This window comes from Neoarius graeffei, chromosome 4, assembly GCF_027579695.1.
Source record: "Neoarius graeffei isolate fNeoGra1 chromosome 4, fNeoGra1.pri, whole genome shotgun sequence".
Lineage (NCBI taxonomy): Eukaryota > Metazoa > Chordata > Actinopteri > Siluriformes > Ariidae > Neoarius > Neoarius graeffei.
Window position 1 is genome coordinate 23,172,239 of NC_083572.1, and position 25,539 is coordinate 23,197,777.

At 46.5% G+C, this 25,539-nt stretch overlaps 1 protein-coding gene across 14 annotated transcripts in view; it reads right to left on the reverse strand.

Annotated features, from left to right (window-relative positions):
- LOC132884940 (protein unc-80 homolog) overlaps positions 1–25,539 on the reverse strand; it is a 382,632-nt gene that overhangs the window by 274,565 nt on the left and 82,528 nt on the right. The window lies entirely within an intron of this gene.

Sequence of the window (25,539 nt, forward strand, 5' to 3'; positions counted from 1 at the left end):
ATAAAAAACACAACAGATTTCAATATGTAGTTTTTCCCTAAAAGTAAGCCAACATTCAGAAGCTAGATGGTAAAAAATAATTACACCCTTTCTACTTCCACAATCATTAATATTAATTAGTAGCCAGGTATTACTAATATACTATACTGGGCATTTGAATAAATCACAAAAGTTCTGGAACAACATCCTTTTAACTAACAAGACCAAAGTGGAGATCATGCACAGCACCATGTTTGGCACTGCATGTCAATACAAATGCCTTATACCAATTATTAAGGGGTGGTGGAGGGGTGATGATTTGGGCTTGTTTTGGAGCCACAGGACCTGGGACACTTGCAGTCATTTAAGACAACAATGAACTCCACTTTTATAGCAGAATATGCAGATAAATGTGAGGCCATCTGTCCAACAGCTTAAGCTGGGCTGAAATCAGGTCATACAACAGGACAACGATCACAGACACACCAGCAAATTGACATCTGAATGGCTAGCTAAGAAAAAAAAAAAATCAGGTACTGGAATGGCCAAAACAAAGTCCAGACCTCAACCCCATTTAAATATTGTGACAGGATCAGTTGCCCAATGCCTTCATCACTGTGCTTACCACTATCTTTTTCTTTAAAACATCAGAATGGCTAAAATAATATTTCTTTCAGATTTTTTCCTTGATTTTGATGTTATCTTCTGATCACTACTTAGCAATGAACGTACTATTTCCATAGGGCATTTATTTTCATTTTATTTCAAAAGGATACCAATGCATCTTGTTTAGTACTGGTACCTAAGCCACACAATCTGGCCTCAGTGTCTTCAGTTGTCCTAATGTCATGAAGGTACTGGAGAGATTGGTTCTGGCCCAACTTGGACCACAGGCTAAACCTGCTCTAGACCCTCTTCAGTTTGCTTATCAGCCTTACAGGGGGGAATTCTGTTATCTACCTGCTGCACTGTGCTCATTCTCACCTGGATAGTAGTGATGACACTGAGAGTCTTTTTTTTTTTTTTTTGCATTTTTCCAGTGCCTTTAATACCATCCAACCACTTCTACTGAGTGAGAAGCTGCTTATGATGGGTGTCAGCATGTTTACCATCTCCTGGGTTGCTGACTGTCTCTGGGATAGGCCCCAGTTTGTGTGGCAGGGGAGCTCTCTATCTCATGTGGTGGTTAGTAATAGAGGTGAGGTACAGGAGACTGTCCTGTCTCTATTCCTGTTCACTCTGTACACTCTGGATTTCCAGTACAGCTCTGAAATATGCCACCTGCCAAGGTTCTCTGCTGACTCTTTAGCAACAACTTCATCAATTTTTTCAATGATAAAATTGAAAATCTCATCTCATTATCTCTAGCCGCTTTATCCTTCTACAGGGTCGCAGGCAAGCTGGAGCCTATCCCAGCTGACTACGGGCGAAAGGCAGGGTACACCCTGGACACGTCGCCAGGTCATCACAGGGCTGACACATAGACACAGACAACCATTCACACTCACATTCACACCTACGGTCAATTTAGAGTCACCAGTTAACCTAACCTGCATGTCTTTGGACTGTGGGGGAAACCGGAGCACCCGGAGGAAACCCACGCGGACACGGGGAGAACATGCAAACTCCACACAGAAAGGCCCTCGCCGGCCCCGGGGCTCGAACCCAGGACCTTCTTGCTGTGAGGCGACAGCGCTAACCACTACACCACCGTGCCGCCCAAAATTGAAAATATCCAACAAAAAATTCAAACTACTAATTTAAGGCCAGACAATTTAAGTAAACCCTGTAGTTAACAATATAACTGTATCGGATCAGCAATTAGAATGTTTTACTCCCCTTAGATAAATCAAACTAATTTAATTAATCTCCGCATCAAAATCCTCAACTTGTGTCTTAGATCCCTTACCTACACAACTCTTCAAACAGAGAATACCAGAAGCAATTGAACCGCTTCTAAAAATAATAAATTCTTCCCTGAGAATTGGCTATGTGGGGGGTACTAGCGAGTAAGCTATGGAGTAGACGCATCCAACCAGGCTCCGCAGAAGTTTCATTTTAAAGTTTTTTAAAAAGGCACCTTTCGACAAAGCACACTTATTTATTTCACTTTTTACATTTTATCATACTTCTACATATCTGCTTATGTAAAAAAAATGGCTGGCAAGTCTACAAAAACCTGTAATGCAACTTTGTTGACCACGAGGCTTAGCGGTCCCGGATCGTCCCCGGATCAAAGTGATAAGCCAACCCCAGCTGACAAGACCATGGCGCTAACCACTCAAGCTTTCAGGCAGGAGTTGCATACATTGCTTCATGAAGATATTGGAGACATAATTAAGTCGGAGATTAGAAGAGTGCTGGAAAAAGAAATGGAAGGTTTCAGAGCCGACATTAGTGTTGTAAGGTCTGAACTGCAATCTTTTCAGAACTCGGTTGCTACAGAGTTATTCACGCTGAAAATACCACTGGCAAGATGGAGAAGAGTCTGTCAACATGTACAGATGATATCGTTTCACTGCAACGTGAAGTGGCACACCTCAAGGCTCAGTCGGAATTACTACAAGATAAATGTGAAGACTTAGAGTCAAGGTCAAGGAGGAATAACATCAGAATCGTGGGAGTACCGGAGAGCCATGACAGCTCCACTGTTGCTGTGTCAACCCTGCTTCAGAGGGTGTTCAGCCTAACGGAGGCGCCGGTACTGGATAGAACTCATCACTCGCTACTACCGGTGCCCAGGCAGGGTGACCGACCATGCGCAATCATGGCTAGCATGCACTACTTCCACGACTGTGCCAACATTCTTCACTTCACCAGAGAAAAACAACAGACCAAAGTGGACGGGATGACCATTTCATTCTACCCAGCACAAGTGGCCAGAGCCCGAGCAGGATACAACGGGGTGAGACAACAACTTTGGGGACTGGAGGGGGTCCACTTTGGGATCATCTATCCGGCCCATCTTTGCATCACACATAACAACCAGGAGCGGATCTTCACGATGCCAGAGGAAGCCCAGACTTGTATCAATAAGAGCTTTCCTACACGCGGGAATACTTCTAACAAGTAACTACTGAACTCCTCATATGGAGCCCTGTAGATGCCCTTTGTGTCGTTACACTGAATGTCGGAGTGAGTAATATTACCAACCAGTTCATAGTTCCTTTCTGAGATGATGTTTACTTCTATCCCACGTTAGAAATGTTTTCAGGGCTCCTCTTGTAGATAACTTTATTGCCACAGTGGCTGTCATGGGTGTCCTTTACAATTATTATTAGAATTTTTATTTTCTGCCAGCCTTCTGTTTTTGGATGTGTGTATATGTATGTGTGGGTGTATGTATGCTTGTGGAGGACAGGAGTCATGTATGCCCAAGGGTTCTTTCTGTTTTCATAAAAATTGAGTATAACCCCTACTATTGGAAGCATTACCTCCTAATTTAATTTTTCCATACAACACTACTATGTACATATGAAATGTGTGCGTGTGCTCTTATTTTGATTTATTTATTTTTATTTGCGACAATATTTGATCTTTAAGCACTTTAAAAATTTGATATAAGTTTGTATTAATTTATATATTTCTCCTTTTTTAAATGCTGCCTATGTGCCTGTGGCAGCGGGGGCGTGGTCTAGCATCGGTCTGTGACAGGAGGGCGGAGTCGGGGAAGTTAAGTGGCAGAATCATTTCACCTGTTGTTAATTGATGTTTGTGTGTCTTCCCAGGGACCGCGCCCTTCTTAAGGAGAGAGAGTGAGAACAGAGGGACTCTCTCGATAACCAGACAGCTAATGTGTGTGCGTGTGTCTGTGTGTGCGTATTTACAGCTGAAAAGCTGAATAAAGAGAGTTTTGTATGCTCAGTTCTGTCCTGCCGTCCTTCTGTGCTCCACCCCTTTACACGAACTGCCACAGTGGTGCCGAAACCCGGGAATGAGCACAGAAGACCACAGCCCCATGGAGTCCTCCACCTTCGCTGACCTGATCCACGCCTTCGCCACGGCCCAACAGAGCCAGCACCAGGGGCTGCTCGCCCTCCGAAAGGAGCAAGAACAACGGTTCGAGGCCCTGGTGCTGGCGCAACAGGAAGATCGTCGGGCGTTCCGGCACCTCCTCGCGTCGGCGGGGTCCACCAACTCCACCGCCGCGGGCCCTTCCCCCCTCACCCTCACGAAGATGGGCCCGCAGGACGACCCCGAGGCATTCTTCACGCTCTTTGAGCAGGTAGCAGAGACCTCGGGGTGGCCGGTGGAACAGCGCGCCGCGCGCCTCCTTCCCCTGCTAACAGGAGAGGCGCAGCTGGCCGCGCTACAGCTCCCCGCCGACCGCCGGCTGGCCTACGCGGACCTTCGCCGGGCCGTCCTCCAGCGGGTGGGACGCACCCCAGAGCAACATCATCAGCGTTTCCGCGCTCTGCGCTTGGAGGAAGTCGGCCGGCCGTTCGCGTTTGGCCAGCAACTCCGGGACGCCTGCTGGCAGTGGTTGAGGGCCGACAGCTGCGACGCCGAGGGACTCATCGACCAGGTGGTACTGGAACAGTTCGTCGCGCGTCTACCAGCGGGAACCGCAGAGTGGGTCCAGTGCCACCGCCCGGCGTCGCTGGATCAGGCAATCGAGCTGGCGGAGGATCATCTGGCGGCTGTCCCGACGGCAGGACAGCAGACGACCTCTTCTCTTCTCTCCTCTCTCTCTCTCTCTCTCTCTCTCTCCCTCCTGTGTCTTCTCCTCGCCCCATTCCCCCACCGCGGAGACGGGGGCCGGCGCCACCTCAGCCGGCCCGCCGCACCCGCGGTGCCCTTCCGTGTCTCCCTTCTGTGTCTGTCTCTCCCCCCCCTCAGGTGAGTGAGCCCCAGAGCACTAGTGCAGAGAGGAAGCCTGGGCCGGTTTGCTGGCGCTGCGGGGAACCGGGCCACCTCCAACAGCAGTGCTCGATAATGGAGGTGGGCGCGGTGGTTCGGATCCCCAACGCGCCAGGAGCCGCCCTCGATCGGGCCGGAGCGTATCGCATACCGGTGAGTATCCAAGGGGATACATATCAGGCGTTGGTGGATTCTGGCTGTAATCAGACCTCAATCCACCAAAACCTGGTGCAAGACGAGGCATTGGGGGGAGCACAATTGGTGAAGGTGTTATGTGTGCACGGGGATGTTCACAACTACCCTTTAGTGTCGGTCCACATTATTTTCAGAGGGGAAAAATTTATAGTGAAGGCGGCGGTTAATCCTCGCCTTACCCACTCTTTAATTTTGGGGACTGATTGGCCGGGATTTCGGGGTTTAATGACGCACTTGGTCAAGAGTGGGTCCTGCCATTTGACAGGGGGAGGTCCCAGTGTCGCTTTGGCGGGAGCAGCTGTCACAGAGCCGTCTACGTCATCTCCGCGCCAGAGTGAGGAGCCGCCGGCTCCTCCTCTCTCTATTGGGGAATCCCTCGCGGATTTCCCGTTAGAGCAATCGCGAGACGAGACTCTGCGGCATGCTTTTGACCAAGTGAGAGTAATCGATGGTCAAACGCTCCAGCCGAACGCCACCCCGTCCTTCCCCTACTTCGCGATTATGAAGGATAGATTATACCGAGTGACGCAGGACACTCAAACTAAAGAGCGAGTCACGCAGCTGTTAATTCCGAAGAGCCGCCGGGAATTGGTATTCCAGGCGGCTCACTTTAATCCCATGGCTGGACACTTAGGGCAGGATAAAACACTAGCCCGAATAATGGCCCGATTCTATTGGCCGGGGATTCGCGGCGATGTCCGTAGGTGGTGTACGGCATGCCGCGAATGCCAGTTAGTAAACCCAGCGGCCATTCCAAAAGCGCCTTTGCGCCCTCTACCGTTAATCGAGACCCCGTTCGAAAGAATTGGCATGGATCTCGTCGGGCCATTAGATCGGTCAACACGAGGGTACCGCTTTATATTGGTTCTGGTGGACTATGCAACGCGATACCCGGAAGCAGTGCCTCTTCGCAATATCTCAGCACGCAGTATTGCGGAGGCGCTCTTCCGCGTCATCTCCCGAGTTGGAATCCCGAAGGAGATTCTGACTGATCAAGGCACCTCGTATGTCACGAACACTGAAGGAACTGTATGGGTTATTAGGTATTAAGCCGATCCGCACCAGCGTTTATCACCCACAAACGGACGGCTTAGTGGAACGGTTTAATCGCACCCTTAAAAACATAATTAAGAAATTTGTAAGTGAGGACGCGCGTAACTGGGATAAATGGCTCGAACCCTTGCTCTTTGCAGTGCGAGAAGTCCCCCAAGCCTCCACGGGGTTCTCCCCGTTTGAATTATTATATGGGCGTAAGCCGCGCGGCATTTTAGATGTGCTGCGAGAAAATTGGGAGGAGGGACTTTCACCAAGCAAAAATGAAATTCAATACGTTATTGACCTGCGCGCAAAACTCCACACACTCACACAACTAACCCAGGAGAATTTGCGGCAGGCCCAAGAACGGCAAACCCGCCTGTACGACAAGGGTACGCGCCTTAGAGAGTTTGCACCGGGAGAGAAAGTACTCGTACTGTTGCCCACATCGAGCTCTAAATTAGTCGCCAAGTGGCAAGGACCCTTTGAGGTCACACGGCGAGTCGGGGACGTCGACTATGAGGTGAAACGAACGGACAGGGGTGGGGCGCTACAGATTTACCACCTCAACCTACTCAAACTCTGGAACGAGGAGGTCCCCGTGGCGTTGGTGTCGGTGGTTCCAGAGAAGGCGGAGCTGGGGCCGGAGGTTCAAAAAGGAACATTAGCATCACGTCCCTCTCCGGTCCCCTGTGGAGACCACCTCTCCCCGACCCAACTCGCGGAGGTTGCCCAGTTGCAGACCGAGTTTTCGGACGTGTTCTCACCCCTGCCCGGCCGCACTAACCTCATAGAGCACCACATTGAGACGCCCCCGGGGGTGGTAGTGCGTAGCCGCCCTTACAGGTTACCCGAACACAAGAAAAAGGTGGTTCGGGAAGAACTCGAGGCCATGCTCGAAATGGGCATCGTCGAGGAGTCCCACAGTGACTGGAGCAGCCCGGTGGTCTTGGTACCCAAGGCCGACGGGTCGGTCCGGTTCTGTGTGGACTATAGAAAAGTCAACGCGGTGTCTAAATTCGATGCGTACCCAATGCCTCGTATTGATGAGTTGCTCGATCGGCTAGGCACGGCTCGTTTTTACTCGACACTGGATTTAACAAAGGGTTATTGGCAGATCCCCTTGACTCCATTATCCCGTGAAAAAACGGCCTTTTCCACACCGTTCGGCTTACACCAATTCGTCACACTTCCTTTTGGGCTGTTTGGGGCGCCTGCTACGTTTCAGCGGCTGATGGACAGGGTCCTCCGCCCCCACGCCACCTATGCGGCCGCGTACTTGGATGATATCATTATTTATAGTAATGACTGGCCGCGGCACCTACAACACCTGAGGGCCGTCCTTAGGTCGCTGAGGCGGGCGGGTCTCACGGCCAACCCGAAGAAGTGTGCGATTGGGCGGGTGGAAGTACGGTATCTGGGCTTCCACTTGGGCAACGGGCAGGTGCGTCCCCAAATTAACAAGACTGCAGCAATTGCGGCCTGCCCGAGGCCCAAGACCAAAAAGGGGGTGAGACAGTTCCTGGGGCTGGCTGGCTATTATCGTAGGTTTATACCTAATTATTCGGACGTCACCAGCCCGCTGACTGATCTGACTAAAAAGGGGGCACCAGATCCGGTCCAGTGGACGGAGCAATGCCAGCGGGCTTTTTCTAAGGTTAAGGCTGCACTGTGTGGGGGGCCACTTTTACACTCCCCTGACTTTTCTCTCCCTTTTATGTTGCAGACAGATGCGTCGGACAGAGGGCTGGGGGCCGTTTTGTCCCAGCAGGTGGAGGGGGAGGATCGCCCTGTCTTGTACATTAGCCGCAAGCTGTCGGTGCGTGAGGGGCGCTACAGTACCATCGAAAAGGAGTGCCTGGCAATCAAGTGGGCGGTCCTCGCTCTCCGGTACTACCTGCTGGGACGCCCTTTCACCCTCTGTTCGGACCACGCGCCCCTCCAGTGGCTCCACCGCATGAAGGATGCCAATGCGCGGATCACCCGTTGGTATCTGGCACTCCAACCCTTTAACTTCAAGGTGATCCACAGGCCGGGGGCGCAGATGGTCGTGGCGGACTTCCTCTCCCGTCAAGGGGGGGGGGAGTCGGCTGCGGGCCGGACGGCTGCCCGGCCTGAGTCGGGCGGTGGGGGTATGTGGCAGCGGGGGCGTGGTCTAGCATCGGTCTGTGACAGGAGGGCGGAGTCGGGGAAGTTAAGTGGCAGAATCATTTCACCTGTTGTTAATTGATGTTTGTGTGTCTTCCCAGGGACCGCGCCCTTCTTAAGGAGAGAGAGTGAGAACAGAGGGACTCTCTCGATAACCAGACAGCTAATGTGTGTGCGTGTGTCTGTGTGTGCGTATTTACAGCTGAAAAGCTGAATAAAGAGAGTTTTGTATGCTCAGTTCTGTCCTGCCGTCCTTCTGTGCTCCACCCCTTTACACGAACTGCCACAGTGCCATAGTTGTTTCATGAGCCATGTTCTGGGGGTTCTAGCGTGTAGTTAAGTGTTAGCCAAACCATGACTACATTGGGGTCTAGCCTTAAGGTAGGTAAAGCTAGGGTGGCCTGGGTGTTCAGAACAGGTCAGCAAAGGGAACCAAGGTTATTTTGTTTTTGCATGTGTGTTCTGTTTACTGGAAAACAAATCAAACATGTTTGTACATTCTGCTCAAACTTTTCTGTTATGGTAGGGACCTGTATTTCATCTGAAATTACCTAACTGACTAGGGAATGATATCTATTGACAGCACGTCAAGACAATGGCTAACACCACAGCCTTAGGTTCAATCAGATTCATTAGTTGGAATATTAAAGGGATACAACATCCTATTAAGTGTAACAGGGTTTTCACATTTTCACATATCTGAAGCCAGTAACTTTAGGTATTATATATCTTCAAGAGACCCATCTTCGGACTGGTGAACACACTAAGCTAAAGAAAGGCTGAACTGAACAGATATTCCACTCTAACTATGGAGATAGGTCGAGGGGGGCAGCAATATTAATTAGGAAAGGTGTCCCGTTCGTGCCAAGCAGTATAGTACCAGATAATAATGGCCAGTTTGTCATTGTGATAGGGCAATTTAGTCGCAGTAGTTAAACCTTTATGGCCCCACCTGGGACAACCCTCAGTTTTTCTCTTGCCTCATAGGTAAACTCCCTGATCTTAATTCATATTTGCTAATTTCAGGGGGAGATTTTAACTGTACACTACAGCCAACGCTAGACAAATCTAGCCCCAGGCAAAACAATTCTGTGTCCAAACCGAGTGCACTAATTTTGTCATTTATGCAATCCTGTAAATTATTTGATCCCTGGAGACACTCTAATCCCACTACCAGACAGTTTTTTCTTTTTTCTCACCAGTTCATCTTTCATATTCGAGAATTGATCTTTATTTGATTGATCATAAGACTATCTCTTTTGTAACCAACTGCCAGCATCATGCCATAGTGATCTCCGATCACAGTCCTGTCCAATTGGACATGTCATTTCCAAACAATCCCATGCCTCAGTGCTCATGGCAACTTGAACAACTTTTATTAACAAACAGTTCATGTCTAAAATTCATTTCTGACCAAATTGATTTTTACATAGAGGTCAATAGCACCCCTGGAATGTCATATACTGTACTATTATATGGGAGTCACTTAAGGCCTACCTTAGAGGACAGATTATTTCATATGCAGCTCACAAAAAAAGAGAATGGACCAAGTGTCTTACAGAACTAACCCAGCAGATATCAGACACTGACGATCAATTAGCTCATGATTTCTCTGATCTTTATAAAGAATGGCTACTGTTGCAAACAGAATATGACAACCTCTCCATAAAACAAACAGAATGGTTGCTACTTAAAACAAAGCTATCATATTACGAACACGGCAAAAAGGCAGGGAAATTACTGTCATCAACTTAGACAGCAGCACGTAGTGCAATCCCTGAAATCCGTATTGTACCAGATTCAACTTTCACGCATCCCCAGATCATAAATGAGCAATTTAAGGCATACTATGAGGAACTTTACACATCACAAGCCTCCATGAATGCAACCAAAATCCAAACCTTTCTAGATCGCCTAGAATTACCAAAAATTAGTAAAGAAGATCAAGCCTCCCTCGATGCTCCTATAACAAATGTAGAAATTTCGCAGGCAATAAGTTCTATGCAGAGTGGGAAAGCACCCGGACCTGACGGGTTTTCTATAGAGTTTTACAAGTTATTCTCACACAAACTGGTACCTATTCTGAATTTACTGTTCAAGGAAATTATCTCTGTTGGGAAACTACCTCCAACCATGACTCAGGCAACTATATCAGTTCTACTGAAAAAAGACAAGGATCCCTTGGACTGTGGATCCTATCGCCTTATTAGTCTCCTGTGCTGTGATTATAAAATCCTCACTAAGGTGCTGGCATGTCGTCTAGAAGCGGTGATACCTAACATTATTGATCCCGATCAAACAGGCTTCATACCAGGGAAGCAGTCTTTCTATAACATGCGAAGGTTGTTCAATATTCTATACTCTTCTCACTTCATCTGTCAGCCGGAGGTTGTGCTCTTCCTTGACGCGGAGAAGGCCTTCGACCATGTTGAGTGGAACTATCTGTTCATGGTGCTGGATAGGTTTGGTATGTCCTTCACTTCATGGATTAAAATATTGTATTCCTCACCAACTGCTTTAGTACGCACAAAGTTGATCAGGTCCAACCCTTTCATGCTGCAAAGAGGAACTCGACAGGGGTGCTGCCTTTCGCCATTTCTATTTGACTTAGCCATCGAACCTCTTGCCGCAGCGCTGAGGATGCAACAAGATATTCCAGGTATTGTTAGGAACCAAGTAATACACAGTGTCACTGTACAGTGGGGCAAAAAAGTATTTAGTCAGTCACCAATTGTCCAAGTTCTCCCACTTAAAAAGATGAGAGAGGCCTGTAATTTTCATCATAGGTATACCTCAACTATGAGAGACAAAATGAGGAAAAAAAATCCAGAAAATCACATCGTCTGATTTTTAAAGAATTTATTTGCAAATTATGGTGGAAAATAAGTATTTGGTCAATAACAAAAGTTCATCTCAATACTTTGTTATATACCCTTTGTTGGCAATGACAGAGGTCAAACATTTTCTGCAAGTCCTCACAAGGTTTTCACACACTGTTGCTGGTATTTTGGCCCATTCCTCCATGCAGATCTCCTCTAGAGCAGTGATGTTTTGGGGCTGTCGCTGGGCAACACGGACTTTCAACTCCCTCCAAAGATTTTCTGTGGGGTTGAGATCTGGAGACTGGCTAGGCCACTCCAGGACCTCGAAATGCTTCTTCCGAAGCCACTCCTTCGTTGCCCGGGCGGTGTGTTTGGGATCATTGTCATGCTGAAAGACGTTTCATCTTCAATACCCTTGCTGATGGAAGGAGTTTTTCACTCAAAATCTCACGATACATGACCCCATTCATTCTTTCCTTTACACGGATCAGTCGTCCTGGTCCCTTTGCAGAAAAACAGCCCCAAAGCATGATGTTTCCACCCCCATGCTTCACAGTAGGTATGGTGTTCTTTGGATGCAACTCAGCATTCTTTCTCCTCCAAACACGACAAGTTGAGTTTTTACCAAAAAGTTCTATTTTGGTTTCATCTGACCATATGACATTCTCCCAATCCTCTTCTGGATCATCCAAATGCTCTCTAGCAAACTTCAGACGGGCCTGGACATGTACTGGCTTAAGCAGGGGGACACGTCTCTGTCATATCTGTTTAGTCAAGCCTTTTGTTAATGGTGTTTATGAGGTAAAGGTGTAGATCTAGAGGGTCCTCAGACATAGAGTGTTTTGGTAAATTGGGATGTATGGATGCTGTCAGTCCCCACTCGCTTGCTCACTCGAGTTTGTTGACGGTGTAGTGGCTGGCTGCTTTATGTCTCGGGGCTCCCTCATGCCTGTGTTACCTTCTGGCTCTCTCCTTTTAGTTATGCTGTCATAGTTAGTTGCCAGAGTCCCTGCTTGTACTCGGTGCAATATGTATAGTGCTTCTATTTATTCAGGTGACATTGGGCATACCTAACAACCTGCGTTTTCTCCCCCCCCCCCAAATCTATCCCTCTGAGTTACATGGAGTCAACAGAAAATCTTCTGGTGGAGAGGGTGGAGACCTCGACTGGCTATCGTAGCCTGCAGGGAATCGGCCGTCAGACTTTCTGTCGCATGTCCCAGACCCGGTGAAATGTAACTGAATTGTCTTGGCCAGCCCTAAGGGTCCCATCTGCATCTCATCATTGCTGAGGAGTGTGCTCCCATCACCCAATCAAGCATCCAGCCAGAGCAGGTCATGATATTTTTTAACCATATTAACATGCCATTGTTGTGTGTTAAGCCTGATGTCAAGACTCTCATCTCTGCGAGCCTACCACACAGATTTAATACTTGTCATTTTTAGGGCATACCTAACATGTGTTTTCTTTCTCCCCCCCCCCCCCCCCAATCTGTCCCTCTGGTGCCATTAATACAGGTAACGAGCGGAGGACAGAGGAGCCTCTTAAAGAAGTTACAGGTCTGTGAGAGCCAGAAGTTACATGTTGGTCCTGGGATTGAGATGCTGGCCTCTTCTGCCCCTTGGACCTGCTTGACCCATCCTGGTGCCCTGTGTCTGGTCGGAGTTTTATCGCATCGCTCCTGTGAAGGACGGCCCCATGAGGACAGTTGAGGGTTATACCTGGAGGATGCTCTGGACTCTTATAGTAATGCTTTTATGGCTGAGGACTAAAGTTGACTTGCTAACTTTAGGACTGCAGTTATCATGAACAGTTTTGCACTCAAGTTTCCATCAATGAAGAATTATAACATCAATGAAACTGTCCTCATTTTAAAACTGTTAATATTATAGTCATGCTGTCTGTTGATTGATTGAGGAACTTTATTAATCCCCAAGGGGGAAATTGAACGCCACCTGACCATACATACAACACATAACAGTAAGACAGGACAACCACATCATAAATAGAAGGAGAAATATAAATAGATAAAGATATAAAAAAATAAAAACAGTTCATCATAAAACTCCCAAAGAATCACAGCAATTTTCTAAAACTGCCATTAAAAGCGCAGTTGAATACTTACAAGATTAAAAGTACTTAGCAGTTTTTGTTAAGAAGTCTTATCGCTGCAGGAATAAAAGACCTCCTAAACCGTTCAGTGGAGCAATTGGGTAGAAGGAGCCTTTGACTCCTTCCACTCCTCACAAATAGGCTGTACAGTGGGTGATCATCTTTCAACATGACACTGTTCACCTTCCTCATCACCCGCTCCTCTAGAATTTGCTCAACTGTACTCAAACATATGCCTGTGATGGACCCTGCTTTCTTAATAAGCTTATTTAATTTGTTCCTGTCCTCCAGTGTCATGTTTCCTCCCCAGCATACAACAGCATAAAATAAAACACTTGCCACAATTCCATGATAAAATGTGTTTAAGATTGGTCTCCCCAAATCAAAAGATCTCAACTTTCTAAGAAAAAATAGTCTGGACTGGGCCTTCTTAAAAATAATATTACTGTTCATCTTCCAATCCAGTTTGTTATCAAGGTGGATGCCAAGGTATTTGTATGATGTCACAACATCTACTGGGCGATCATTAATAAGTATTGTGACTGGCACATTTCTTTTTTTCCTGAAATCAATGATTAGCTCCTTGCGCTTGTCAACGTTTAAAATAAGATGGGCAGCTTCACACCAGCTAACAAAGCTATCCACCTCTGCCTGGTATATTGCATAGTTGTCTTTATTAATATATCCCACCAAGGCAGAGTCATCTGAAAATTTCTGAAGTTGACAAGAGGAGCTACTATGTCTGCAGTCAGAGGTGTATAAAGTAAATAAAAAAGGAGATAACACCATTCCTTGTGGTGCCCCTATGTTTGTCTTAATAGTCTCAGAAGTGCTATTTTGTATTCTTACATATTGCGGTCTACATGTGAGGTAGTCAGTGATCCAACCTACAGTGGATTTGTGAAGATTAAAACCATAAAGCTTTTTGGCTAAAATGTGAGGTTGTAGGGTATTAAAAGCACTAGAAAAATCAAAAAACATTATTCTCACAGAAGCAGCAGAGGTCTCCAAATGGCTGTACACCCTGTGCAACAAATAAATAAGAGCATCATCCGTACCAACACCCTCCCGATAAGCAAATTGCAGCGGGTCCTGAAAGGCACTGACCTGTGCCCTCAGGTGCCCCAGTATTGTCCTCTCAAAGCACTTCATGACATGGGAGGTCAAGGCAATGGGTCTCAAGTCTATAAGAGCCTTAGCACTGGGTTTCTTAGGCACTGGTACAATACAGGATGTTTTCCATATAGCAGGGACTTTTGAGACAGACAAGGACAAGGTAAACAAATAATGTAAAACATCACACAACTGATCAGCACATACTTTAAGGACACGTGGCATGATCCCATCTGGACCAGGGGCCTTATTTACATTGAGCTTTCTTAGCTGAGAGCATACCTCCTCAACAGTAATGGTTACTGGAGGATAACAGTAATTCTAGAAATCTAGAAATCCAGTAATTCATTGTTGCCCAAATGAGGATGGGTTCCCTTTTGAGTCTGGTTCCTCTCGAGGTTTCTTCCTCATGTCATCTGAGGGAGTTTTTCCTTGCCACCATCGCCACAGGCTTGCTCATTGGGGATAGATTAGGGATAAAATTAGCTCATGTTTTAAGTCGTTCAAATTCTGTAAAGCTGCTTAGTGACAATGTTTGTTAAAATCGCTATACAAATAAACTTGACTTGACTTCTGGCACTGCAGGATTTGAGTCCCTGGCGGCGTAGTGTGTTACTGATGGGAGCCTTTGTTACTTTGGTCCCAGCTCTCTGCAGGTCATTCACTAGGTCCCCCCGTGTGGTTCTGGGATTTTTGCTCACCGTTCTTGTGATCATTTTGACCCTACGGGGTGAGATCTTGCGTGGAGCCCCAGATCGAGGGAGATTATCAGTGGTCTTGTATGTCTTCCATTTTCTAATAATTGCTCCCACAGTTGATTTCTTCACACCAAGCTGCTTACCTATTGCAGATTCAGTCTTCCCAGCCTGGTGCAGGTCTACAATTTTGTTTCTGGTGTCCTTTGACAGCTCTTTGGTCTTGGCCATAGTGGAGTTTGGAGTGTGACTGTTTGAGGTTGTAGACAGGTGTCTTTTATACTGATAAGTTCAAACAGGTGCCATTAATACAGGTAACGAGCGGAGGACAGAGGAGCCTCTTAAAGAAGTTACAGGTCTGTGAGAGCCAGAAATCTTGCTTGTTTGCAGGTGACCAAATACTTATTTTACCGAGGAATTTACCAATTAATTCATTAAAAATCCTACAATGTGATTTCCTGGATTCTTTCCCCCCATTCTGTCTCTCATAGTTGAAGTGTACCTATGATGAAAATTACAGGCCTCTCTCATCTTTTTATGTGGGAGAACTTGCACAATTGGTGGTTGACTAAATACTTTTTTGCCCCACTGTATGTAGACGACCTTTTATTGTATTTATCCAATCCAACAGAATCAATCCCTAAGCTTATAGACATATTACAACAATTTGGGAGACTATCTGGATACAGACTAAACTTCTCAAAAAGTTCACTTTTTCCCCATTAATCAACTGGCAACATCCATTAATTATAGTAGCCTTCCCTTTAAACTGGAGCTCCAATCCTTCACTTATTTGGGCATAGGAGTTACGCGACAGTACAAAGACCTATATGGCTGCAACTTTAAACTGTTGCTAGAACATACTAAACAGGATTTCCAAAGATGGTCTGCACTCCCTGTTACACTGGCAGGCTGAGTAAACATGGTAAAGATGACAATCCTGCCTTGATTCGTATATTTATTTCAAATGATCCCCATCATATTGACTAAATCCTGGTTCAAAAAATTGAACAGTCATATCACCTCCTTCATTTGGAACAACACCCCATGGATTAAAGGGGCTTACTTGGAGATGCCTAAGGAAGCAGGGGGACTGGGGCTGCCTAATTTTTTATTTTATTACTGGTCTACTAACATTTCCAAACTGAATTACTGGATTTCAACCTATAAAAATAAAGAAGGACCAATATGGGCCTCTATGGAACTTGATTCCAGTTCTCCACTCTCTCCCATGTCTATCCTGAGTGGCTCCTTACCGGTCAATGTAAGCCTTCAAAGTTTGAACCCAGTTATCAAAAACACTCTTAAAATATGGTTTCAATTCAGGAAACACTTTCATTTCAATCAGGCAATTACTCTGCTCCCATTAGCAAACAATCATCTGTTTCTTCCATCCCAGATTGATACTGCCTTCCAGGTATGGCACAAGAATGGTTTAGTATTTTTTTTGGTGACCTCTTTGTCGGAGGCACATTTGCTTCATTTATCATGCTACAGAAAGAGCACAACCTTACCAATAACCACTTCTTCAGATATTTACAGGTACACAGTTTTGCTAAGAAACACTTCCCATTTCCCTCCTTACCACCCAAAAACGCAACTGATATCATTAGACCCTGGGGTAAAAAGAATAATCTACAAAACAGTAATTCTAGAAATCTAGAAATCCAGTAATTCAGCATTAGCCCCCCCTCCATGGGACAACGCCAGACAGGCATGGGAAGAGGATTCGGCTGTTATACTTTCTGACGAGATGTGGCAATGTAGTTTAAAATACATACATACCACCTCTTTATGTATAAGACATGACCTTATTCAGTTGAAAATTGTACATCGATTGCACTATTCACCTGATAGACTGGCCAGAATTTATCCTGGCACCAATCCTGTGTGTCCGAGATATGCCCACAGTCCAGCTAAATTAGGTCATGTTTTGGTCGTGTGATTCACTTAGTAACTTCTGGGCTAAGGTCTTTGAAGCAATTTCCTCCATCTGTGGCAGAACAGTGAATCCTAATCTAACAATTGCTATCTTTGAGGTATTTCTATTATAAGAACAACTTACGGTCCCCCAGGCAAACGCTCTAGCATTTATTACACTACTAGCCCAGAGACAAATTCTTTTACTTTGGAAGTCTGTGAAACCTCCTTCTTTTAGGCACTAGGTTAAAGAGGTACTCTGTGTGATCCCACTAGAGAAGCTGAGATACAATCGGAATACCGGTAACTTACAGGACAGATGCATTAAAACTTGGGCCCCCTTTATAGAATTTGTCGAAAATGTATCCCTCACATGATGTAATTTCCCTTCCACTTACTGCCAATTGGATCCATTGTAGTATGTTACATGATGTTTCCATCTGATTAATGTTAAGCAATGTTTATGGACAGTTTGTGACAATATTTTATGTACCTGCCTCTGCATGTATTTTCTCTGTCTGTTTGTTGTTATTGTTTTTGTTCGTTCTGTTTTTCCTCAAGCCTTGGCGGGTGGGATGGGGTGGGTTTGTTCTTCATTGTATCTCTGTCATTTTCTGTTTAATAAATTGAAAAACTATAAATAAAGTATTTTTTTAAAAAAGAATTAGCTATGTACCCAAATCCTTTAAACTAGCAGTTATCAAACCCCTGATTAAAAAAACCTGACCTCAACCCCTGTCAGCTGTCCACTTATCGGCTAATATCAAACCTCCCCTTTATCTCCAAGATCCTAGAAAAAGCTGTGGCACAGCAGTTATGTTCATATTTACATAGGAATAACATCCATGAAACGTATCAGTCAGGATTTAGACCTCATCATAGCACAGAGACAGCACTGGTTAAAGTAGTAAACGACCTACTGTTGGCATCTGATCAGGGCTGTGTCTCCCTGCTTGTAATTGCTTGACCTTAGTGCAGCCTTTGACACCACTGATCATTCCATTCTCCTGGATAGACTAGAAATTGTTGTGGGAGTTAAGGGAATGGCCCTCTCCTGGCTCAGCTCTTATTTAACTGATCATGATCAGTATATTGATGTAAATGGTGATTTTTCTAGACATACTGAGGTAAAGTGTGGTGTTCCACAAGGTTCTGTTTTAGGCCAACTAAAGGCTTATATAAAGGCTTTTTTCTTTATATATGTCACCTCTGGGTGGTGATATTCATAAGCATAGTATTAGTTTCCACTGTTATGCTGATAGCACACAGTTGTATGTTTCTGCAAAACCTGATGAGAGACACCAGCTTAATAAAATTGAGGAATGTGTAAAGGACATTAGACACTGGATGCTTATTAACTTCCTTCTGCTTAACTCTGACAAGGCAGAAGTACTTGTCAGAAGAACCACATGCAGCTAGAAGTAGGTTTTCCGATTACACAGTAACTGGATGGCCTTTGTTTTTTTTCATGTGTAGCAGTAAAAGACCTCAGGGTGATCAGTGACTCCAGTCTTTCATTTGAAACTCATATTGATAACATTACTCGGATAGCTTTCTTTTATTTCAGAAATATTGATAATATAAGAAATATAATTTCACTACATGACGCAGAAAAACTAGTTCATGCTTTTGTTACCTCTAGGTTGGATTATTGTAATGCCTAACTGTTTGGATGTTCCAACGAGCTCCAGTTAGTTCAAAATGCAGCAGCAAGAGTCCTTACTAGAACTAGAAGATATGACCACATCACTCCTGTCTTAACCACACTGCATTGGCTCCCAATCAAATTTCGTATTGATTATGAAATACTATTATTGACCTTTAAAGCACTGAATGGTCTCATGCCACAGTACCTGAGTGAACTTCTGGTCCTTTCTGACCCACCACCTGGTGGTACCTCATATAGTGAAGTCTACATCAGGGGGCAGAGCCTTTTCTTACAAAGCCCCACAGTTATGGAACAGCCTTCCAAGTAGTGTTCGGGACTCAGACACAGTCTCAGTGTTTAAGTCTCGGCTGAAAACATGTCTGTTTAGTCAAGCCTTCTGTTAACCCTCTGGGGTCTGAGGGTATTTTCTGGCACTCTCATGATTCTGGCATGGTCTGATTTTGTTGTCAATTTCAACAAATCTAAGCAGTATTTTCAAAGTCATATGACTTTTGTATTCAGCACAAGTTCAGCTATCTATTAGAATGCATGTCATGATTGTACTTTAAACAGATAAATGAATATGTTGTAAAAAGCAGTTTTAGAACTGTGTTGGAATGTGTGAAAAAACATTACCTTACCCATTGTGACAAACCATTTTGGTCATTTGAGGTGATTCTGTTCAGTCTTAGGAATGTATCAAGCACAAAAACTTAAATCTGCTCAATTGATTTGGACAAGTAATTGGCCATCAAAAAAATTTATATTTCCTATTGTTTCTGGGATAAAAGGTTGGCAGTGGGAAAGGTAGTCAATAGATGGGTAAAAATTTCCATCCCATTCAACAAGAAGAGTGAAAACCTGTCCCACTGCCAACTCTTAATCCCATTAGATTAGTTCTTAATCCCATCAGGTCAAGTCACAATGGGTAAGGCAATGTTTTTTCACACATCCAACACAGTTCTAAAATTGCTCTTTACAACAGCTTTATTTATCTGGTATTTGACTTTATTTTGGCATTTGACTCTATTCAGTGTGTCTTGAAATTAACTCTTGTACTATTTTACTCAGTTCAGAGCCACAACCAACTTAGTTACTCTGTTACATAATTACTCTGTAATTTTGCTCCGACTCCAAATTTGAGACTCTAAACTCAGAATGGAGTAAAATTAACTATTTTTAAAGAAAATTGTCAGTAAACCCACTGAGAGAGAACGAACTACAAACATGGACACTCTGGACTACAGCTCCCAAGACACACAGCGCCCTCTGTATCCAGCCTACTAAATCTCAGCTGACTCTTATTTTCCTAATCACCTATTCCTCTATTTAAGCTCTCCAAACAAGCACATCATTGCGATGTATCGTCCTGCTAGTTCAGTTCATACCAAGCCTTGTATCTTTTCTGACTGCCTCTTATAGTTCTTCCACGTTTTCACTCTGTCTTCCCTACGTTATGCTGTTTGCTGACCACCCGACCCTTGCTAGTTTACCAACACCGATTCCAGTCCCTCGGCTTGGCTTTGTTTACATTTTGCACTCTCCCTGAGGGAACCCTCTCAAAGGGATAAATAAAGTTTTATCTAATCTAATCTGTTCTCCTCCACACATACATCTGTAAGTGCCTGCATTCTAACAGGATACTTCACCAACATGGATGTAGCGGAGGACACTAAACAGACTGCTTTGAATGCGCAGGGGTGTTTGCTGGGAGAACATCAACAGATGCTCAACAACCTCAACACTTGGATGACACAGCTCACAACTGTGATGTTGCAGGCCCTCCTAGCATGCCCCAAGGCTCCTCCTAGACCAGCGTTGCAACTCCCCATTCTGGAGAAGTTCACTGGAGACACCATCGCATGTAAAGGTTTTTTACTGCAGTGTTCTATGTATTTTGCCACCATGCCAAACTTATCTGATGAGCTGTTTCTGTCTTTTCTCACTGGCAAAGCTCTCCGTTGGGCTACTGCCATTTGGAACAAAGGAGGTGAGCAAACTAAGTCGTATGAACAGTTCCTCTCTCTTTTCAAGAGTGTGTTTGACCATGAATGAACCAGAGGGGATAGAGGTTGGAGAGAGTCTACTTGCCAACTCTCAAAGTTCTTGTAGCGTTGCTGAATATGCCCTGGATTTCAGGACACTAGCAACCGCCAGTGGATGGAATGGCCCAGCTCTGAAAGCAGTCTTTCGCCAAGGTTTGCGTCCTGAAATCATCAGCGAACTGGCCTGTAGAGATGAGAACCTCACTCTAGACTCCCTCATAGACCTAGCTATTTGACTCAACCAACTGTTAAAGCACCGACCCTCTATCCACGATGCTACCAGGTCTATTCAGCCGTCGGAGGACCCATGGAGGTCTCACGCACTAGGTTAGCACATGCTGCGCGCACTAGACAACACAAGGAGGGGTTACGCTTCTACTGCGGGAGCCCCAAACATAACATCCAGCACTGTCCGATCTGACCAGCCTGTGAAACCCCAGCAGAGACACCAGTAAGATCTACTAGTCTGGTGAGAGAGTTCAACTCAAAATCCTTCAAGATACCAGTTTTACTGAAGGTGGCGTCCTCCACTTACGTCCTATCTGCTTTTGTTGATTCAGGGGCAGAGAGGAACTTTATCAGCAGTACCATCGTGCAGAAGCTCAACCTGCCTACTACCCCTCTGCATAGTGCAAACAGCATTAGGACCATCGATGGAGGACCCATAGGCGAGGGGCTGGTCACTTCACGGACCCAACCAGTGCAGATTCAAGTAGGAGCATTGCACAAGGAACTCATCTCACTGTATGTAACTACAACCGTTGATCATGACATTATCCTTGGATATCCCTGACTACAGCTACACGACCCTCTTTTTTTCATGGCAAAGTAAAGAAATCCTTCAGTGGTCAACCACGTGTTTCCAGAGCTGTCTCTCTCATCCCCAGGTCAAAGTATTTCCCACCTCTGTCGAAAGTCCTCAACCTGACTCCATGGACAATGTCCCTGACTACTATTAGGACCTTTCAGAAGTCTTCAGTAAGGGGAAGGCCTGCGGGCTACCACCACACAGGCCATATGACTGTGTGATTGACCTGTGTGATTCAGGCGTGTGCCATGTCTCCTCCACATGGTTGTATTTTTCCCCTATCCCAGAAGGAACATGCTGCCATGGAAGAGTATATTCAGGAGGCCCTCAAACAGGGATATAGCCATCCTTCCAAGTCTCCCACATCTGCTGGTTTCTTTTTTGTGGAGAAATGAGGGGGCAGACTAAAGCCCTGCATCGATTACAGAGGTTTAAACCAGGTCACTGTAAAGTATCCTTATCATCTCCCCCTGGTCCAAGCAGCTCTGGAACAACTCTGATCTGCAAGGATCTTTTCCAAGCTTGATTTGCCCAGCGCTTTTAATCTGATCAGGATAAAGAAGGGCGATGAATGGAAAACAGCCTTCAGTACTACCGCTGGACACTTCAAATACCAGGTCATGCCTTTTGGCCTTTCTTCGGCACCCAGCATGTTCCAATGCTTCATCAATAACGTGCTACAGGACATGCTGGGCAGGCAAATATGTCATCGCTTATATTGACAACATCCTGATGTACTCCTCAGTTGTCCAGAGTCACCAGGAACACATCAGAGCAGTTCTCAAGTGACTACTAGAGAACAACCTCTACATGAAGGCTGAAAAGTGCGAGTTTAATCAAAGTAGGATCTCCTTCCTTGGCTATATTATCAGCACTCAAGGAGTGAGCATGGACTCATCTAAAGTATAAGCTGTCACATCCTGGCTGACACCCAAATCTATAAAGGATCTTCAATGATTCTTGGGCTTTGCAAACTTTTACCGCCGGTTCATTCAAGGTTTCAGCACTCTGGCAGCCTCTCTAACCACATTGCTGAAGAAGGGTCCCAAATGCCGACAGTGGAACCCAGCAGCAGAGGAAGTCTTTAATCAGCTTAAGCAAAGGACTGGAGACCAGAGGTTTAAGCTGAGACACATGAAAGGTAGGGTGAACACGTTGCATGGTGAGTGGTAACGCGAGTCTAACAGAACATGGGTTGATTACCTTCTTGATGAGGAAGGGTCCAAGGAACCTGGGTGCTAGCTTGCGAGAGACGGTCCTACGTGGCAGGTGGCACATGGAGAGCATAACTTGTTGACCTACTCGGTAGGTGGGTGCCTTGGAGCGACGTTTGTCGGCCTGCCTCTTGGATGCGAGTGTGGAGCGAATGAGTCTTCTCCGGGCCAATGCCCACGTCATCCTGCAGCAGTGTATAAAGAGCTGGGCTGAGGGTACAGCGACCTCCTCCTCTTGGCTGGGGAACAGTGGTGGTTGTTAACCTAGTGAGCACTGGAATGGAGAGAGACTTGTGGCAGAGGAAGGGAGAGTGTTATGTGCATATTTGATCCAGGGTAGGTACCTGATCCAAGAACTGGCATCCCTGTACGCCATGCATCTGAGTGCAACCTCCAAAGCCTGGTTCACCCGTTCTGCCTGGGCGTTGGTCTGTGGGTGGAAGCCTGAGGAGAGACTACAGGTGGCCCGGATGAGTTTGCAGAAGGCTCTCCAGAACTGTGCAGTGAACTGAGGACCCCGGTCAGAAACAATGTCTGTAGGCAGACCATGTAGGCTGAAAATGTGGTGGATGATTAGTTCTGCAGTCTCTTTGGCTGAGGGGAGCTTGGGCAGAGAAATGAAATGGACGGTCTTAGAAAAACGGTCAATAACAGTGAGGATACATGTGTTGCCATCTGAGTTGGGGAGTCCTGTGATGAAGTCCAGGGCGATGTGAGACCAAGGTCGATGCGGAGTCGGGAGGGCTCTTAGCAAGCCGGCAGGGGGTCAACTGGCTGTCTTGTTCCGGGAGCATGTGTTGCAGGCTGCCATGAACTCCTGGACGTCCTCTTTGATGGATGGCCACTGGATGCTGGATGAGTGCCAGGGTTTGAGCTGCTCCTGGATGACGAGCCAGCTTGGAGTCATGACCCCACTGCAGTACCTGGGTTCACACAGGACAGGATACAAACAGATGATTAGGAGGAGTGTTGTGGTTACCTTCACTGGGGTCCTGCTCCAGGGCCTTCTGCACGAGCATCTCAACCTCTAGACTGGCGGCTCCCACCATGCAGCATGGAGGAAGGATGGTCTCGGGTGGCTTGGACTCCTCTTGATGGCAAGAGAACACCCTGGACAGGGCGTCGGGTTTGCCGTTCTTGGAGCCTGGGCAGTAGGAGAGCATGAAGTTGAACCGGGAGAAGAAGAGAGACCAACGGGCTTGACGGGAATTCAGGCGTTTAGCGGACTTGAGATACTCACTCCAGGTTCTTATGGTCAGTCCAGACTAGGAAGGGGAGCCCTGACCCCTCGAGTCAGTGCCTCCACTCCTCCACGGCTAGTTTAACAGCTAGTAGTTCTCGGTCACCGATGTCGTAATTCTGTTCGGCTGGGGATAGCCAGCAGGAGAAGAAGGAGCATGGATGGACCTTGTCGTCACTGGCCCTCTGGGATAGTATAGCTCCGACCACTGACTCGAAAGCGTCGACCTCGACAATAAACTGCTTGGTTGGATCGGGTATGGTGAGAACAGGTGCTGTGGTAAATCTGTGCTTGAGCGTGGAAAAGGCTTTCTCTGCTTCCTCCCCCCACTTGATTTGGGTCTTGGTCGAGGTCAGGGCTGAGAGAGGTCTGGCCACCATGCTGAAGTTGCAAATGAAGCGCCTGTAGAAGTTGGTGAATCCTAGGAAGCGCTGGAGCTTTCGTCTCGAAGATGGGGTGGGCCAGTCAGTGACTGCCTCCAGCTTGAGGGGGTCCATTTGAATCTTCACCAGAGCAATGATGAACCCCAGGAATGAGATGGAGCTTTGATGGAACTTGCTTTTCTCAACCTTAACGAACAGTTTATTTTCTAGCAGGCATTGGAAGAACTGCCGGACATGATCCCGATGTTCCTCCAGGGAGTGAGAGAAAATCAAGAGGTCATCCAGGTATATGAAGACAAAGGTGTTAATGAAGTCCCTTAAGACATCATTAACCAGTGCCTGGAATACCACGGGTGCGTTGGTCAGGCCGAAAGGGACTACGAGGTACTCATAGTGGCCTGTGGCGTTGTTGAAGGCCGTCTTCCACTCGTCCCCTTCCCTGATCCTAACTAGGTGATAGGCGTTGTTTAGTGAACGCCTTAGCTCCCTGGAGTAGTTTGAAGGCTGTGGTCATGAGCGGTAGTAGGTAGCAGTTCTTGACTGTGATGGCGTTGAGATCTTGATAGTCAATGCAGGGACGGAGTGACTTGTCCTTTTCGATGAAGAAGAACCCCACCTTTGCTGGAGAAGAGGAAGGGCGGATGATCCCAGCTGCCAGTGATTCTGTGATGTACTTCTCCATGACCTCTTGTTCGGCAGGTGAGAGAGAGTAGAGACGTCCCTTGGGTGGTGCCGTCCCAGGCAGGAGGTAGATCCCGCAATCGTAAGGCCTGTGAGGAGGGAGGGACACTGCTTGGGTTTTACTAAAAACTGGCTCGAGGTCCAGATATTCCGGAGGCACGTAAGAGAGGTCGGGAAACTCACTGGCTGAGGGCTGTGGTGGTTTGGCGGGAGGCAGAGCGGAGTTCAGGCAGGAGGCCAGGCAGGAAGAATTCCAGCCCAAGATGGTGTGATCAGTCCAGTTTAAGTGGGGGTTGTGCTGCATCAACCAGGGTAGTCCAAGAATAACTGGAACGTGAGGGTTGTTCATGACGTGAAGTTGTATCGTTTCGGAGTGATTGCCTGAAATCCTTAGGGTGAGCGGGGTGGTGAGGTGAGTGATGGTCAATCCAGTGCCATTGAGTGTCAGGATGGTGAGAGGGACCTCAAGGGCGAGTAACGGGATTCCGAGATCCTTGGCAGTGGCGGAGCAGATCAGGTTCCTGTCTGCCCCCGAGTCAATGAGTGCCTGAAGATGGTGATGCTGGTTGTTGTGCGTGATGACAACGGGGAGCAACGGTGGGTCAGCAGGGGACTGGTTCCGAACATTGCCTGCCAGGGC